Raw genomic sequence first — 18,558 nt, 5'->3', positions numbered from 1 at the left:
TTAAAAAAAAAGAAAAACACATCAGAAAGAAGGCCACAGAGCCACTGAACTGCCAGACTCATTACTGGGTTGCTGATGCCAGCCTGTGACTGTCTGTGAACAAGTTTGTAACACTCTGCTCCTCATCTCTGACCCCTGACTTCAAATCCTCCTCTTTTACAAGCACTAGCGGTAAAGAACCCACCTGCTGATCCAGGAGACGTGAGAGACACGGATTTGATCCCGCGGTCGGGAAGATCCTCTGGAGAAGGAAAGGCAACCCTCTCCAGTATTCTTGCCTGGAGAATTCATGAACAGAGGAGCCAACCCATGGGGTCAGGAAGAGTCGGGCACGACTGAGTGACTGAACAACAATAACAATGGCTTGAATCTCTGTTGAGATACAATTTATTGGTGGCCAAATGATGGGCCCTTTCAAAATTAGAGAAACTAACAAACTAGTTTGTAGGGCACAAACCAAAAAGCCACTGACAACTCCGGGGTTCCTAGGAATTGTGGGATTTTGTCACATATGGATACCAAATTTGGGGCTAACTGCAAAGCCATTAGACCATGCTTTGAAAGGTACAGATTCTGAACCTTTGGTTTGGACGGGATACTGTCAAAGGGCTTCCCTGGTGTCTCAGATGGTAAAGAATCTGCCTGTAATGCAGGAGACATGGGTTCGATCCCTGGGCTGGGAAGATCCCCTGGAGAAGGGAATGGCAATGCAATCCAGCATTTTTGCCTGGGGAATTCCATGGACAGAGGAGTTTCCAAGGCTACAGTCCAGGAGTTGAAAGGAGTCAGACATGACTTAGTGACTAACACACACACTGTCTAAAGGCTTACAAGACTCTGAAACTTAAATTCATGTCTGCTCCGGCCCTAGGCCTGCCTGATCTCCAGAAAGAATTCAAACTACATGTGCATGAGAGGCAGGGGATGGCCCTGAGCATACTTATACAACTGGTGGGAGACATTCCCTGACCAGTAGCCTATCTTGCAAAACAGCTGGACACCACAGCTGCCAGCTGGGCCTCCCTGCTTACAAGCAGTGGCCACCATCTGCAATCTACAGAAAGGTTCCCTTTGTCCATACAATGACATTGAACATCCCACATTAAGTCCTGGTCCTCTTGGAACAAAAGGGTGGATACTGGTTGACATCAGGGAGGATGGGAAAACATAAGGCAATCCTGCTTGATGATCCCAATGTCACCACTGGAGTGACCAGTGTTTTAAATTCTGCTACCCTGCTTCCCTCCCTCTCTAAGAAGGAGATCCTCCAGAACTGCCTGGAGGTTTTGAAGACCACTTAGCCCAGTCAACTGGATTTGACAGGTAAGCCTCTGAGTGAAGCTGATTGGGACCTGTTTACTGATGGCAGTAGTTTTGGGAAGGACGGTCAGACATATGCAGGATACGGAGCAGTTGAGGAGTAGGTACGGAGGGGCAGGTAGTTGCAGCCGCCCTGCCCGCACCCCCACCTCTGCACACAGAGCTGATTGCTCTAACCAGAGCTCTAATCTTATCAAAAGGAGAAAGAACCTGACTTCCTGGGCTTTACTTGACTCTGGGTATCCCAGAGCCTTTTATAAAAAGGAGATAAAGTAAGGAACAAAAAGAAAAAGCCTTCTAAACTTTCCCCCAAGACAAAAGCTTGATGATTGGATCCTAATGAAGACTAAAGTTTTAAAAGTTGATGGAATTTAGATAAAGGTATATAAAATTAGTGTATTTAAACGGATTTATATCAGGTGGTTACAACTCTTATTTAAGTATATTGTAGGATAGATAAGGCGTATAGATTGCCACTAAGAAAATATTAACTAAACATACTGAAGAAACCAGTAGAGTTACCTGTGCCATACAAAATAGGTAAAAACTGGGAACTAACATACAAGGGCTAATAAAAATAAAATAGTAATTTTGCTTTGGTTTAATTTATAAATTCAGAAAGGTCTTTGCCGAATGCCTTATACAAACCATTGAAGGCATAATCATTTAAACTCTAAAGTTACAAAATATAGAACTCTGTAAAATGAATTTCAGTTTGATTAAAAATTTTGTCACTGACTTTAGTAACTTTAGGTGACAAAACCGTTCATTGAAAAACTAAACCACCATCTTTGTCTTGCAAATGTCTCAACCAGAATATGAATACGGGTCACAAGTACCTGATAAACTATTCAGTCTTTTTTTCCATTTATTTTTATTAGTTGGAGGCTAATTACTTTACAATATTGTAGTGGTTTTTGCCATACATTGACATGAATCAGCCATGGATTTACATGTGGGATGGGGAATGCATGTAAACTATTAAGATTATCTTGTAATGCCTGATTCATTACTAAGCTTTTAAGTAAAGCCATCAGATCTCTTGTCTGCCTGTTTATGTCTGTGTACCCATTATACATGAGATTATCTCTATTTCTGAAAGGTAATATTGAAATTAAATTCATAAGGAGCTCTATTTAATTGTTTAAGAAAAGATGCTACATTTAACTAAACTGACCAAAATGAATTTCAGGCTCACGTAAACTGGGAAATATCCAATATTAAGTTGATACTGGTATTAATGTTTAAGTTTATTGGTCTAATTAATATAGGCATGTTATTAAGAGTCATCAAAATTCAATTACACGGGACTGAATGAGCTGATACATGTGATTTATAACTTTGTGACTTTAGAAAATATACTAGCTTGAATCTGTTTTTCAAAAAGATCTTTTCTTTTATGCTGTGAGCTACAACAGTTTGATAAAAACAAAGATAAAACATTTTCTCTGTCTCCCTACCTGATCCTGCTAGAGTTTAGCTTCTCCAACTGGCTCTCCTATGGTCTTGATGGTTTACTGCAACTGAATTACAACTAGTTATACTAATCATTGCTTACTTTGTCCTTTGTTTCCAAATTGCTTATGCTTTTGTCTCCCTGTTACACTATGACTTTTTCAGTGTTATTAGCTGCATTACTTAGATCCTAGTTTATAAGATTATTGTTTCTTACTGTACCCAGTGTGTAACCAGTCCTCCAACAATAATGATGACTAGATGACTTAAAGCAGTTGATCGGAAATGCAGTTCCATATAAGGTCAACGATTGTAACAGTATAAGTCTAGATATGGGAAGAAACAACAAAAGGGAATATTTTCCTGGACCACAAGAGACTAGTAATTACAGGTAGTCCAGAGATTCTTGAATATTGTTTTATGGCCTAGTCCAGTAATAGCACATTGAGTGACCTCTCAACAAAACCTTCACCAGACCTGAGAATGAGCATTCCTAGCACCATGGGACAAAATGGTCATGTAATACCCCCAAACTATGGTCAGATTCATGACCCTGAAGGGGCTCTGCCAACTGGAAATTGGCAATTGCCATCTACCTCTACAAAGATTAAATCATGGCCACTGAAGCTGCTGACCTTCAATACCTCCTGAAAGGAGTTTAGGGTTGAAATTAGGAATAAGGCACTCTGTGCTCTGGAAAAACTGGCAGAAGAGACCTTCAGATAGTTAGACACTTGAAGATTTTTATGAGCCCTTCTTAACATCTTCTCATACCTAGAGAAACATTAACATCATTGATGGTGACAATCACTTTGGCTAACAAGGAAAAATTACAGTTTAAGTAAAAATATAGTAGCTATGGAAATAACTAGGTGACACGATGGTATTTTAGACAAGTCCTTATATTGCTAAGAACTTGAGTCTCCTGAGCTGTGTCAGACTTAGGATGCCATCAGCCATTCTAAAAACAAAGTCTGCTAGCAGCTGGTGACTACAACCTTACTTTTTAAAGGTCTCTTCTTGTAACTATTATATGCTTAGATAATGAAATTGCTCTGGATCATGTGTTGACAAAAACAAAAAAAAAAACACATGTGTAATGACCAATAGCCACATTAAATGTTAAGACTTACTTAGATAAACCTAGACAACCAGCTACCTGGCTACAAGCCTCCTCAAAGTGTTAAGTCTAAATTAGCAACCAGGATAATTTTTTTCTATTTTGTCTATTAATGTGCAAGTTTTCATTCCTCCAACTACTTCTGAGTCCAAATTGCTCCATTTGTTTGGACAAGACGACCTAAGCACTGACCCTATCTGAATCACAGTCAAAATTGTCATCAAACATTATCTTGCTTCTTCTTTGGTCTCTAGCTACAAAAACTCTTTTACTGATCTATGGCCTCTGTTTTTTTAAAACTGTCTGTTAAGTTTTGTCTCGGATGACACCAGTTTTGCATCAAGATAATGATGATGTAGAGATTACAGTCACTCCCTTGAACAGATCCTGTGGGAATAACCATAAAACTCACCCAGGGGCCCCTTAATAAAACAGGATGAGAGCTCCATGACCCCCACTAGGTAGGGTTGATGAGTCCCATGTCAGCACTAAAGAAGTTACGGAAGACAGTCTGTCCCTTGTCACCCCAATAAAGATTTCTTAGGGTTCATGTCTCTCAAAGGAAATTTGAAGGAGATAGATGGGCCCCTGCACTGAACAGCTAGTGACTGTCAAACAGAGCAAAACTGAGGTTCTGTCCTCAGCCAGACAAGAACAATACCTATTTCCCTTCCTCCCTTCTCTTTCCTGCAAACAAAGAAGATAAAGAAAACAGTGAGAAGGCCTGAACATTCCTAGCTTTTTTACCTTAACTGTTCCTTACTCTTCATGTCTGTAACTAAGTTTGCTTTTCTGCTCCTTAAGTCTGCAAGAGCTACATTTCACACGTATTATCCTTTGCTTACCCTTACAATACGCTCTTCTCCTTGTAGTTCCTCTTTTTTACACATCAGAAAGAAGGCTGCAGAACCACTGAACTGCCAAAATCAATTACTGGGTGACTGATGTCAGGCTGTGAGTGTCTTTGAACAAAATCCTAAAACCTTTGTTCCTCACCACTGATTTCTGACCACTAGTGCTCATCTTATATAAGCCTCTAGACTCCTCATGGAAGGGGTACAGTTCTTGAGGCATGAGCCTACTGTATTCCCCTCTCTGCTGGCTGAGAATCAAAGCGAGCTTTCTATTGCCTACAAACTCTGACTCCGTAATTTTTTATTTGTCTTTGGTGGGCAGAGAAAGTCAAGATTTGGGCCAGCAACATGTTTTTTAAGGAATCAGTCCAACTTATCTAGATCAAGAAATTTGTGGGCATAAGTTGTTCACAGTATTCCTTTAACACTTTTTTAATGCCCATAGGGTCAGTAGTGATGGTTTAAATTTAATTTCCAATATTGGTAATTTGTGTTCTTTTGTTTTTTCTTAGCCTGGCTAATTTTATTGATCTTTTCAAAGAACTAGCTTTTTGTTTTACTGATTTCCTATTTTACTGATTTCTGCTCTCATTCTTATTATTTCTTTTCTTCTACTTGTTTTTGGATTTGATTTGCTCTTCTTTTACTAATTTCCTAAGGTAGAAACTTAGATGATTAACTCTGGGTCTTTCTTCTTTTCTTATACATGCATTCGATGCTATCAAGTGTTCCCTAAGCACCGTTTGGCTCTATCCCACAAAGTTTGATAAGTTATGTTTTCATTTTCACTTGGTTCAAAATATTTTAAAATTTCTCATGGTGTGGTGCTAGCGGTAAAGAATCTGCTTGCCAATGCAGGAGATGCAGGTTCAATCCCTGCGTTGGGAAGATCCCCTGGAGGAGGAAATGGCAACCCACTCCAGAATTCTTGCCTGGAAAATCACATGGGCAGAGAAGCCTGGCGGACTACAGTCTACAGGGTCACAGACAGCCAGACACAACTGAAGCAACTTAGCACACACACATTCTTCTTTGTCCAGGTTTTATTTAGAAGCATGTTGTTTAATCTCCATGTATTTTTGGATTTTCCAGTTATCTGTCTGTTATTTATTTCCAGTTTAATTCCATTGTAAGTCTGACAACAGATATTATCTAGCTTCTATTATTTTAAATTTGTTAAACTATGTTTTATGGCCCAGAAAATGGTATCTCTTGGCTACTATTCATGCTAGCTTGAAAAGCATGTGTATTCTGCTGTGGTCTCCAATAAAGCCCAATACAATGCAGCAACTCCACCTCAAGGCTAGCCCCTCGAACATGAACTGCAGGCATTTATATTCATAGCATCCACAGAAGATTATAGCCAGAACCCACATACAATCCGAAAGTCTATCAATAGGAAAAAAGATAAATGAACTGTGGTATATTCACAGGGTAAAATCCTACTCATGGATTTAAAAATTAAAAAAAAGCACTGCTGTTAATTGCAACAGCATGGATAACTCTCAAAAACAACATGCATACCAAGACTTCCTGGGCGGTCCAATGTCTAAGATGCAATGCAGGGCTTCTGGGTTCAATCCCCAGTCAGGGAACTAAGATCCCACATGCCACAACTAAGACTCAGCACAGCCAAATCAATAAATGTTACAAAAACAACATGCATACCATACCAAATGTATGACTGATCACATTTAGATGACATTCAAGAGCAGATAATAGTCATCTGTGGTACAGAAGACTGAATAGTGGTTTCCTCTGAGTGCAGGGGTGGAAAGACACTCAGCTGGAAAGGATTCGGGGAAAATCTGCATGCGCGACGGAGAAGTTATTTATCTTTATTTGGGCGGCGAGTACACAAGAATCTTACATAAAAAGTTATAGGGCTATATGTGTACTTTACTGCATAAAATACACATATTGAAGTACGAAGAGTACTTCAATATGTATGTTATCAGGAAAAGAAAAAACAAGTGGGCAGAGATGGCAAAGCTGGACGGTGCTGAGGGAGCACATTTACAGCTTAGTCCGGCCGATGCAGTGCTCACCAGACACCTGGTCAAGTGCCAATCCAGACCCGAGTGGCCCCTCTGAAGCCCGCCTTTGGCTCTGGCTGGCCAAAGTGCAAAGCTGCCTTCATCAAACAGTGCAAGCTGCCTTCATCCTTCTTTGGGAGACTGGAGGGAATACTGATGGTCCTATCTCAGCTTGGACACCGCCCCCCCCAACTACACTATATCCTGCTCTTCCTTCAGGGCCTCCCCCAAGCCTGTCTTTCTTTCTGTCTCCCTCCCCTATCAGCCCCCACATGCTTCTGGTCACCCCAGACTCTCCAGGAGCAATCAGCTCACAGGAGGCTGGCCTAGGAACCACGGCATGGATGTGACTGGGGGTCATGAGTGGCTGCCTGGGTTAGTCATCATCACTCACACACACAGAGAATGAGACCCAAAGTGTTTTTGCTTTTTCTTAATGCTTAGCAAACTTAAGTGATCTCTTTTTTTTTTTTTTTTTTGCCTTTCCCTGATTTCACATACTGAATGAAACATACTTCTCAAGTGTTAAGATCATTGCATTTAATTTTTTATTTCTTTTGTGTCCTCTTACAGGGCTTTGTGGTCAGTGACCATTCAATTTATACTGTAGACCAGCAGTTCTCAAAGTGTGCTCAGGGGACCCCTGGAGGGTCCACATGACCCTTCAGGGATTTTCCAAGGTCCAAACCTATACACTGTAACATGCATTGCCTTTCCTACTCTCATCCTCCCACAAGTACACAGTGGAGCTTTCCACTGTCTACTGAGAAGGTCTGCGTGGCTCAGTGAACCAGCATCTTCAAAAGAGGGATGAGAAATGATACAAGATCATGAAAGGGCAAAAGACCCACTCCAAGTGCCAGACAGACCACTATATTTCACACATCAGAGTAAGGAAAACTCTTTCAGATTCTACATTGCAACTCATCTTTAAGAAAATACCATTTGTTGGGATTTCCCTGGCAGTTCAGTAGTTAAGACCCCCCACTTCCACTGCACAGGGCACAGGTTTGACGCCTGGTCAGGGAACTAAGGGGGCTTCCTCAGGAGCTCAGCAGTAAAGAATCTGCCTGCAATGCAGGAGATGCCGGTTTGATCCCGGGGTTGGCGAGATCCCCTTGAGGAGTGAATGGCAACCCCCTCCAGTATTCTTGCCTGAAAAATCCCACGACAGAGGAGCCTGGCAGGTTACAGTCCATGGGGTCCAACAGAGTCGGACATGACTGAAGCGACTTAGCACACATGCACACACAGGAAACTATTATCCCACATGCTGCATAGTGTGGTCAAAAAAAGAAAATGATAGGGAATGATTAGAAAAAAAGAAGTATCTTTGTTGAATTTTGGCATAGGATCGAAGCAGGATAGCCACAGTTATGTAAGAAAGATACTAAGATACTCCACACTGGAACTTCCCTGGTGGTTCAGTGGTTAAAGAACCTGTCTCGCAATGCAAGGGATGTGAGTTCAATCCCTGGTTGGGGAACTAAGATCCCAGGGCTGAGGAGCAATGAAGCCCACACACTCCAACTACTGGGCCTCTGTACCACAACGAAGATCCCACATGAGGCAATGAAGATCCAGCACGCCACAGCTAAGATCCAACACAGCCAAATAAATAAATATAAATAAAGTTACTCCACACGGTTCTGATTATGTATCATGTGATGCCAGAGTTTGACCAGTCCTTCCACCAAAACAACATGTTACAACAAACTGAATACCAAAGGTGCCCTGAGGACCCAGCTGTCTTCTGCTAAGGACATTAAAGAGATTTGCAAAAGTTTAAAACAATGGCATTCTTTTCGCTATTCTGTTTTGGAGAGTAAAGTTATTTTTCACAAAAATATGTTGATGGGCAATGACTATAGTGCTGTTATTTTAAAGTGAATTAACAAATATGTAAAAATTTTCTCAGTTTTAATTTAAAATGCGTAACCTACAAACAGGCTTCCCTGGTGGCTCAGAGAGTAAAGAATCTGCCTGCATTGTGGGAGACCCAGGTTCCATCCCTGGGTCAGGAAGATCCCCTGGAGAAGGGAATGGCAACCCACTCCAGTACTCTTGCCTGGAGAATTCCATGCACAGAGGAGACTGACGGACTATGGTCCGTGGGGTCGCAAAGAATCGGACATGACTGAGCAACTAACACAGACACAACCTACAGAAACAAAAGCTTTTCTGGGTTTCTCTGTCACTTTTAAATTTACAGAGGGGTTCTGAGATGAAAAAGTTTGAGGACTGCTGTTTCTGGCTGCCTGACTAGAATATTGAGCAGACCCTTTAGAAATGGAAGGACCAGATACTGCAGCCAGACAGACCTGTGTTTCCATCAATGGTCCACACTGTGCTGATGGATGTGGAGTACCTAATTTAGTATCCCTGACCCTTGGGGTTTTATTTTTCATCTGTGCAATGGGAAGAATAACATCATTTTCAGAGCTGCTGAGATTAAATAATGTACCAGCACAGACCATCTGCAGCTAGCAGGAACTCGGACATTTCGTTATTTTTGCATGCTGCACTTGGTCTTCTAAGGCTTTGAGGCAGCCAGAGCCTCAGTTGAATTAGGACTGAAGTTCAGATTCCCAGCTGGCTGGTCACCTACAGGGACAGGAGGGCTCTCCATGTCATGAGACACAGCCCAGGACAGTCATAGGAGGGTAGAAGGGCTGACACTTCAGAGCTCTTCCAACCTTGGAGAGGAACTGTTCACCTTTCGACTATCTAAACTGGAGGTCACCAGGTCCCGGAGAGGCGAGTGGAAGCGCGCATGCGCACACTGACCACACCCAGACCATGAGACCCTCACCCCAGGTCTCTCCCTCTTCGCCCTTCTGCCAACTGATGTTCAGTCTGCTCTTACATGCATTCTTCCTGGAATGCAAGACGTGTGAGAAACAAAAGCAAAAACCCAACATCCAAATGCCCTTCCTTGTTGCTTGTTTTCACTCTTCATGAGACTAGTTTTGTTGGCTTTAGTGGCTGAGATTTTAGCAGGAAGAGCATGGAAACTGGATCAGACTGACCCACATCTCCCAGTGCTGTCCCTCAGTGTGAGCCAGTGTGTATGATGGGGGCGGGGGGGAATCACAATGCCACCTCAGAGTGACAGGATGAGCAGATACCTAGAACAAGCCTGGGTGCACAAGACCTAGTTAGTGTCAGTTGCTCACTGGTGTCCAACTCTTTGCGACCCCCTAGACTGTAGCCCGCCAGGCTCCTCTGTCCATGGAATTCTCCAGGCAAGAATACTGGAGTGGGTGGCCATGCCCTTTTCCTGGGGAATGTTTGAACCCAGGGATCAAACCCGGGTGTCCTACATTGCAGGAAAGGCTCCCCATAAAAGGTCGATATTCTCATGGCAATGGGTCATTTTGTCTCCCACCAGCATAAGCAATCAAGAGAAAAACCAGCTGAATTTCAGTTTTGATTAAGAAAAATATAAGGGACAACCAAAGAAACACTGTATGACGTCTGTCCTGGGATATTCTAAAGAGGAAAAAATGTTGCAATCCCTTCGGGAAAGAAAATAAGAAAACTCAACAGCATATGTATGTAATAGTCCAAAAAAACGCAAAGGAAGAAACCGAAAATATTTCTGAAACTCAGAGTTGGGTGAGTTGGCCTGAGCGGCAGCATGTTGACAGTTCTTGCGCGTGTGGGACCCTCTTCGCTGTACCCAAACTATCCCCCATCAGCCCAAGAGCATGCTGCCGGGACCCCACGTGAACCCCACACCGCCCCTTTTCTTTCCCATCTTCTGGTAAAGCGCGCAGCCCTCCAGACCTCCATCCGGCCTGGGGTGCTTCCAGCTCGGAAGCGCGTGATTGTGAACGCTTTTCCTCGGGGAGGGGTTGGAGAACTGAAGATACAGGAGGCCCTGCAGACGTCACCAGAGCACAGCCCCCTGGCGTCTGCCCGCCCTCCCTGACTTCTGCGGTCCCCGCGCCCCGCGGTCCTCATGACGTCACTCCGACGGCCCCCGCTGGTCCCCCTACTTCCTGCCACCCTTCCTTTCCGGACGTCGTCCACTTTGCCACACCTCCGCACGCGCCGAAAGCCCGAAGCTTGCCAATTTGGGGGACAACCGGGGTTTGAGGGGGCTCTGATTCCCTGGAGCTCGCCCTCTCCCACGGCAGCTTCTGGAACTCTCTGCTGGGGGCGCTCGGGGGGACTCTGAGGGGCGGCCAGCCCGGAGGTCCTAGGCCACGTGGTGTTCTCGCTCAAGGCCCCCTCGGAGGACAAGCACGGAGTCGGGGGCGCAGGTCTCTCGCGAGCTACGAGCCGGGGAGGCGGTCCAGTGAAGGGCTGCCCGGATGTGGCATATCCGTCCCCGGCAACCAGAGGTGCCGGACACCCTCGGGCTCATTCCCGAGACCCCCAGGCAGGCCCCTCCGACCCCTGTTGGTCTGCATGGCCGCCCGCGTCTCCATAAACCGCGAACCGGCCCCGCGGTCCCGTCCCGAATCCAGCCCCAACCCGGTCTCCTCTAGGCCAGAACCGGGACCAGACCCCAACCGGACCCCATCTCCGTTCCGCCGCCGTCGCGCCCGGCCCCTGGCCCTTCCTGACCCAGGTTCCCGCCCCCTCTCTTACCGCGTGGCCGCCTCAGGCCTCCGCGGGTTCTGGGCAGTCGGCGCCGCGCCCACGCCGTCCCCATCCCCGCCGGTCCGCGCACACGTGGCGCGGTCTACGTGGCCTCTTCCGCCGCCGCTGGGGGGCCGTACTCCAGTCTGCGCCGGCTGTCCCTCCTGGTGGACCCCAGGGGAAGAAGGTTGGTTCTCCACACAGCCTGCCCCGCGTCTGTCCCGCAGATGCCGGCATGGGTGTGGTATTTGGGTCCCTCACCGCCTTTCCTGAGCGCGTGTTCCCTGGACCCACCGTCGCCTCTCCTGTCCCCTCCCTTTGGGCCCACACCCTTCTCCCTACCAGGGAGAGCCCCCGGGGAGACTCAGGAAGTCACAGACAGTTTCCTAAGGAGGCCCCGCTGGTGGCCCAGCCACTACCCTGGCTTTCCTGGGGTTGTGTTTGCTTAATTTGCCCAAGAAAATGACCCCACTCCAGGCCATGGCCACAGCCAAGTTCTCACGGCAGAGGAGACTGCATTCAAAAACGGTAGGCTGTGTGTTTCTAGAAAGTTGTCCATTTCTTCTAGATTGTCAAATTCATCGGCATACAATTGTTCATAGTATTTTCTTATAGTGTTTGTATTTCTGTGGTATCAGGTGAGATTATTCTCTTTTTAGCTTTTATTTTGTGTACTTGGGTTCACTCTCTTTTCTTGGTGAGCCTGGTCAGAGATTAGTCAATTTTGTTTACCCTTTCAAAGTTCCAGCTCTTGGTTTTGTTGATTTTTTCCCCCATTGTTCTTTTAATCTCCATTTTATTTATTTCCTCTCTGATCTTTGTTATTTCCTTCCTTCTTCTGACTTTCTGTTCTTCTTTTTGGAATTCTTTTAGGTGATAGGTTAGGTTGTTTACTTGAGATTTTTCTTGTTTTTTGATGAAGGCCTGTTATCACTATGAAATTGTGGTTGGTGGGGGATGGGCTGGGAGCTTGAGATTAGTATATAGGATGGATAAACAGCAAAGTCCTACTGTACAGCACAGGGAACTATACTCAATATCCTGTGATAAACCCAATGGAAAATAATAGTTTTTTTAAAAAAAGAATGTGTATATGTGTATAACTGAGTCACTTTGCTATACAGCAGAGGTTAGCAGAACATGGTAAATCAATATACTTCAATTTTTTAAAATATCCTATAATAAAGCATGGGCTTCCCTGGTGGTTTAGAGGTTAAAGCGTCTGCCTGCAATGCAGGAGACCCGGGTTCGATCCCTGAGTAATGGAGAAGTAGATTTTAAAATATTATATATATATATATAGATGTATATGAAGTGAAGTGAAGTCAAAGTCACTGAGTCGTGTCTGACTCTTTGCGACCCCGTGGACTATACAGTCCATGGAATTCTCCAGGCCAGAATACTGGAGTGGGTAGCCTTTCCCTTCTCTAGGGGATATATATATATATATATATGTATGTGTGTGTGTGTATACACATATATACACACATATATATATCATATACATACTAAGTTGCTTCAGTTGTGTCTGACTCTGTGTGATCCTTTGGACTGTAGTCCACCAGGCTCCTCTGTCCAGGGAGTTTTCCCAGGCAAGAATACTAGAGTGGGCTGCCATTCTTTCCTCCAGGGGATCTTACTGATACAGGGATTGAACCTATGTCTCTTTACGTGTCCTGAGTTGGCAGACAGGTTCTCTACCATATATGCCACCTGAGAAGTCCATATATGTATGTGTGTGTGTCTATATATATGTGTATGTATACCTGAGTCACTTTGGTGTACAGCAGAAATGAACACAACATTGTAAATCAACTATACATGGATAAAAAGTAAATTCAAAAAAAGGGCTGGATGTTGGTAATGGCCCTGTTCAGGATTGCTCTGTGAGCTCCCTTGGCCAGGCTGCCCCTATTCCATGCTCTGTCCATCAGCATGGCCCTGCCCACTTCCTCAAGTCAAGCTTCAGCTTTCCCACTAAGGTTTTCTGTCCCTTTATAATCATATATCCTTGGAGGGGGGGGAAGAAGTATGAGGACCCCTGGTTGAAGTACTTTAGAATTAATCTCCATATCAAAATGTTTCTGTGAAAATGCTCCCCACCTACCCTTCCTTCCCTTGATGTCCCACCCAGGTCTTTTGGGTATTTGCCACAAAGCCAGGTAAATGGCTTTTATCACATGGCTGATGGACCTGCTGGCCTCTAGGTTCCTGGTGGGCAAGGACTATGTTTATTCTTTATGTTCCCAGCATCCAACACTGCTGAGGCACTGAGGAAGCACTCAGAAATAAACTATGTGCTGCATGGATGCCTACGAAAATGCAAAGCAGGTGACAAGTCCAGGTTTCACTTAGTTCAGCTGCCTGTTAGTCAGTTGGGGCTGGTGTAACAAAACATACCTCAGGCTGGGGATTTCAACAGGAGGAGTTTACTTTCTCACGGTCCAGGAGGCTGTAGTCCAAGGTCAAGGTGGCCGAAGATTAGGTCCTTGGTGAGGTCCCTCTTCCAGGCTTACAGATGGCTTCCCTCACTGTGTGGTCCCATGACCAAGTGTGTGTGTGTGTGAGAGAGAGAGAGAGAGAGAGAGCGCGCACCCACATATCTGTGCTCTGGTATCTCTTCCTCTTATAAGAACACTGACCCCGCCAAGAACTTCACCCTCACGACCTCTCCTAGACCTGATTACCCCCAGGAATCCCATCTTCAGATCCCATGACATTGCATCTTAGGACTTCAGCATATGGATTTGGAGCTGAGGGGAACACAAGCATTCATTCTGTAATAGCAGTGATCATCCAAACCGAGGGTTATATGAATTTCTAGGAGCTGGAAGGAGGCCTCTTGCAGGGAGTCTTCCTTCAAAGCCCTTATCTTGCAAGTTAAGAAATTGATGGTCATGGGTTAAGTGACTTGTCCATGGCAGTGTGTCCACACCTATGTGTTATGTATAAATATTACCCCTTTGTTTTTTTTTTAATTATTTTTGGTCGCACTGGGTCTTCACTGCTTTGCACAGGCTTGCTCTAGTTGCTGCCAGTGGGGACTACTTTTTGTTGCCCTCCTGGGGCTTCTCCTTTGGTGGCTGCTCTTGTTACAGAGCATGGGCTGTAGGCACGCAAGCTTTAGTAACTACTTTAGTAACAGATTCAGTAGTTGCAGATTCCAAACTCTAGAGCACAGGCTTGGTAGTTGTGGCACATGGGCTTAGTTGTTGCATGGCATGTGGAGTCTTCCTACACCAGAGATCAAACCCATGTCCCCTGCACTGGCAGGCAGATTCTTACTACGCCTCCAGCTGCTGCTGCTGCTGAGTCACTTCAGTCATGTTCAGCTCCAGGGACATCCTTAAATCTTAGCTCTTTGAAAGCCTGATCTTCAAGGGCCTCAAACTGGATTCAACCTGGAGTAATAATAAGCTTGCATTTTTGTATTTTCATAAAACAGTGCTTTGGCTACTACTTGTAACTGTAGCTGGAGTTCAGGCCACAAGATCAGGAGAAGGAGTCATACCTCCAATTAGCTCAGTCATTGGTGTTGACACCTAAGGTATTTGAACGACACATGATTTGGCTGGAGAAGAGAGGCTTTCTGAGAGAAATAAAAACACTAAAATCACTGTTGTAGCTTGTTCTTAATGTCATAATGTGGAAAGAAGTCAGAATATCTGGTGAAGAATGCAAAGCAAAAGCTCCTTGGTCACATTGCCTAACAACCATCATGCCAAGGAACCTGGCTTATTCTTTTCTCATAATGGAACCTTTCCTTTTAAAACCATGATCTAAAGCTGCTTTTTTCTCACACTGTCTAACAGTGATCAGCAAGTTGCAAGAATAGCAAGTAGTTACACATACACACACACACACACGTTTTCCAAGAGGTGGCAAGAAAAAATTTTAAAGCCTGTTTAATAAAAGTGTCTGCCTTCTTTCTAAGGAGAGAAAGAAAAGCAGCTTTCACTTTTTCATGGGCTCAGTTTCACCTGGTCCTCACCTTCCTCCGTTCCCTTTTCCAGCTCTTAATGAAGCAGTGAATGAATGAACAGAGGCTCATTTGGACCTGTGACTTCCATGATGTCATTTTACAGCCACAATAGGGCAGAACCGTAGGACCCACTTTACAGATGTGACAGTTGAAGATCAGTTGCAGACCCGTGAGGTCTAGTGAGTTGGTCATTGTCACCCAGCTGTTGGGATAGGGGCTGTTGGTCATCTATCATGCTATATTCCAATGCCTGTTCACCTTATGTGTCTGACCCTTTGTGACCCCATGGACAGTCCATGGAATTCTCCAGGCCAGAATACTGGAGTGGGTAGCCTTTCCCTTCTCCAGGGGATCTTCCAACCCAGGGTTCGAATCCAGGTCTTCCACATTGCAGCTGGATTCTTTACCAGCTGAGCCACCAGGGAAGCCCTACTTATGGACAGGACATGTTTATTGTTTTTTAGTCCCAGAGTCATGTCCAATTCTTTTGCAACCCCATGGACTATAGCCTGCCAGGCTCCTCTGTCCATAGAATTCTAAAGGCAAAAATACAGGAGTGGGCTGCTGTTTCTTCTCCAGGTGATCTTCCTGACCCAAGGATCGAACCTGCGTCTTCTGTATTGGCAGGTTGGTGGTTTTTTGTTGTTGTTGTTTTTACCACTGAGCCACCAGAGAAGCCCAAGACTTGTTTATCCAGTTACTAAAACCATACTTGGCACATAACAAATTTTCAGTACCTTTTGAATAAATGAATGAACGAATGAACTCTGGAAAGCAATGGAATAAAGTAAAGACGACGTTTAATTTGACTTTGCAAATTCTAGCTTCCAGTCTCAGCTCTGCCACATTTCTAATCAGTTCACCTAATTCTTCTAGCCCTTAGTTTCTTCACCTTTAAGATGGCATGGTGATGATGACGATTGTTAACTATCTGCCTCTACAGTTTTCATAAAGATGAGATGAAAACTCCCCTGTAGGGTTCCTGGGGGAGTTTGAAGCCAGCGGTGACAAACGGGAATGCTGAATGGGGCTCTGGGCTGGAGTGGAAAACCACCTGCCCCACCCCCACCCCCCATGTGCAGAGGGAGGACATTACACTGACCAGACCACAAAGAGCACTTTGTCTTCAGGCCCCCTCCCCTCCCCCCAAATCCCCTCCCCACACACTGGCAGCCGGAGTTAGAAAAAAATGTGTGCTGGGAATTAGGAATCTAAATGAAGTCCCCACGTCCCAGCTCTCTTCCCCAGCCTACCATTTCCACCATACTGGTCAGCACTGGTGCAGGCTGCTGGCTCTCAGCTGGGGACCCACGTTGGAATCATGAGGCACATCCAAGTGCAGAACCAAGGCCTCACCCCTGAGATGCTGACATCGTTGTCCAGAAGGGAGTCCAGGAGCTGACATTTGTAGAAGAACTCTAGATAGCTCCCATATGTGGACAGAATTAGGTTCCACTGAGTTAGTATGTAAGGTTTTGGGGGCGTTCTTGTTATTTGGGGTCAGATAATTCTTTGCTCTGGGGGCTGTCCTGTCCCCAGGAAGATGGTTGGTAGCAGCCCTGTTCTCTGTCCACTGTGGCCAGTGGCATCGCCCCAGTTGTGAGCACCACAGAACCCTCCCTGGGAGGCAGAACCATCCCAGGTGAGAAGCACTGGATTTGAGAAGAAAGGATGGCAGGAGAGAGGCTGTTGTGGCATCAGACTCTCAGTGGGCATCCCAGGACCTGTACCGCCCGGGAAGGAGTTTGTTGGAATTGCGGGCCCCCGCCACCCCAGGGGGCTCCCGGAGATGCTATGCAGGGGTTGCTTTGAGGGCACTGTCAGGCCACCCGTGCTGCTTTTCTCTGGAAGCACTTATTAACAGAGTCAACTTCTTTTTTTAAATTGGAGGATAACTGCTTACCGTGTTGTGTGGGTTTTTGCCGTACAACAACGGGAATCAGATGTATGTATGCATGTGTCCCCTCCCTCTTGCGCGCCCTCCCGCTCCTCATCCCACCCCTCTGGGTCATCACTGAGTGCCGAGCTGAGCTCCCGTGCCTCCCAGCAGCTCCCCCCAGCTGTTTTACCCACGGTGGTGTGCACATGTCAATGCCGCGCTCTCAGTTCACCCCCACTCCTTCCCCCGCTGTGTCCACAAGTCCGTTCTCTACACCTTCATCTCTACTTCTGCCATTTTTCTAGACTCCATATATACATGTGAATACATGATATTTGTTTTCCTGTGTCTGACTCACTTCACTCTAACAGAATTTGTTTATTAAAACAGCAGTTCACTAGGAATTCCCTCGTGGTCCAGTGGTTAGGACTTTGCGCTTTCACTGCTGTAGGCCCAGGTGCAGTCCCTGGTTGGGGAACTAAGATCCCACAAGCCGTGCAGCTCTGCTGAAACAAACAAACAAAAACAAAAGAATAAAATAGCAATTCACCATCTGCATCTAGGTGACATTCAGTCAGAGCATTGGGCCGTATCGGACTTTAAGAATTCACTCCAAGCACCCAGATGAAGCCTCTTGGGGGGGAGGGGGGTGTGGCCCCTTGTAACACAGCTAGTCAAGGTGTGGCACGGAGGGGAGGTGAGATGGTCTACCTGGGGTGTGCCTATGTTGGTCTTGATGGATGGGAGGGGCAGGGTGGGGACAGCTTATGAGGGAGGTTATGAGAGAAGGGATGCTCATAACCAGGGAACTGGGTCACAGAGACAGCCTGTTCCTCCCACCCCTTCCTCTAGACACCTTGCAAAGGACAGTCACGCCCAGCCAGTGCTTCCTGGTGTGTGAACTAGAGGCTGCTTCTGGTGGGGTCGTGGTGAGCAGGGGGACTGTGAGGGGGACTGGCCTGGCCTGGCCAGTGCCACCATGGCACAGTGTGGCAGGCATCCCCACTTGGGGCTGGGGGGGCACAGCCATGCCTGCTGAATCTCTGCTCTGCCTCCTGGAAGGACCAGCCCTGGAGTTCTCTCTGGCCTCTCCCAGAGTTTGTGCAGGTGAGAGCTGGATGGATGGAGCATGGATCTTTAGGGTAGCCTTGAAGGTGGGGGAACCACGAAAGGGGAGCCTGTGGGGTTTTATGGAAACAGGCCATGGTGATGGGGTGGGGGGCAATGATGTTTATCTAAACCAGCCCTTCCCCTCCATGTTGCTCTCCCTTCCCCTATTTTTCCTCTCCTCTGCAGCACTGAGTACTGCCCAGCAGTGTTTT

This window comes from Muntiacus reevesi, chromosome 8, assembly GCF_963930625.1.
Source record: "Muntiacus reevesi chromosome 8, mMunRee1.1, whole genome shotgun sequence".
Classification (NCBI taxonomy): Eukaryota; Metazoa; Chordata; class Mammalia; order Artiodactyla; family Cervidae; genus Muntiacus; species Muntiacus reevesi.
Note: the sequence above shows the minus strand (reverse complement) of the source record.